General features: G+C 46.3%; 1 protein-coding gene across 1 annotated transcript in view; it reads left to right on the plus strand.

Moving 5' to 3' along the window:
- Positions 1 to 1,137, plus strand: part of LOC106534593 (adhesion G protein-coupled receptor A3) — a gene marked incomplete at its 3' end in the record, with an annotated part of 34,852 nt that overhangs the window by 1,905 nt on the left and 31,810 nt on the right.

Here is a 1,137-nt window from a genome sequence, read left to right on the forward strand (position 1 = left end):
TGTGTGTGTGTGTGTGTGTGTGTGTGTGCGTGTGCGTGTGTGTGCGTGCGTGTGTGTGTGTGTGTCTCCCGCCTGTAGATGTGCGTTTTAAACAGCAGGTTTCATGTTAAAGGACCTGAAGTTCAACACGCGACACATAGGGAGGGGTTGTCATAGTGACGGTTGGAAAGCTGTGACGGGATGAAGGTCCACATCCTGATGATGAAGATGATGATGATGAAGATGATGATGATGATGATGATGAGGATGGTTTGGCGCCGGGGATCGCGCGGCTCTTAATGCAGTCACCACACCCGCCTGGTCTCTGCAGTGCCCGGGAAAAAAAACAGGAGCCGTATTTAAAGCCTCGTGACATCACCCTCCCGTCGGAACCACCGGTGGATCCAAACGGGCCGCACCGGTTCCGTCTCAGCGCGTCTGCAGAACCTGTTGCATAATCAGTTCATGTCGGACCGATGCTTGTTGTTTCAGCCTCATGGCGCAGGAATCTCAACTCTTCTCTGCATCTCCGAGCAAACTTACATCTCATTTATTAATAGTGTCAAAGTGATGGCTCGCGGGCCAGATCTGGCCTTTCTTACTATTTAATTTGTCCATTTAAGGTGGAGAGTTGATGCAGTTTTTAGTGTCTGTTTGTTAGCAAAATAATTCCTGATCCAGGATGGATTTTAATTWACTATTGAATGTAAAACAAYCAAGATGGCCGCCACAGCTAAACAACYGTACTAAACCCTGACATCAGCTAAAACTGAGCCAGTTTAMTGAGCTATATCTGCTGTGTCAGCAAAATATTTCATGAATCAATGAATGCCTTTAAATGAAARAAGAAGTGATTGAACCATGCTAACCTGAGCCTCACTCAGTCAGGTTTACAGACATGTAGCTAAAGTTTGGTGTGGTAGTAGCTGAGAGTCATCCTGACCTGTCTCTGAGCTGAGGACGGGTCATGCTAGGTGTTTGTTTCAATGTGGAGCTGCTCTGTTTGTGACTCTTTCTTCATAAAACTGATCTGACACGGATCAGTTCTGGACTTGGACCTGGTTTTTCTTTTGTCCCTTTGTGTCTCTGAGTTTGACCGAGATGCTTCAAACTGGTCTTCCTGTTGATTCAGACTCGTTGTGTTCAGTTCTTTTGAGT

Source organism: Austrofundulus limnaeus, unplaced genomic scaffold, assembly GCF_001266775.1.
Source record: "Austrofundulus limnaeus strain Quisiro unplaced genomic scaffold, Austrofundulus_limnaeus-1.0 Scaffold1216, whole genome shotgun sequence".
Taxonomy (NCBI): Eukaryota; Metazoa; Chordata; class Actinopteri; order Cyprinodontiformes; family Rivulidae; genus Austrofundulus; species Austrofundulus limnaeus.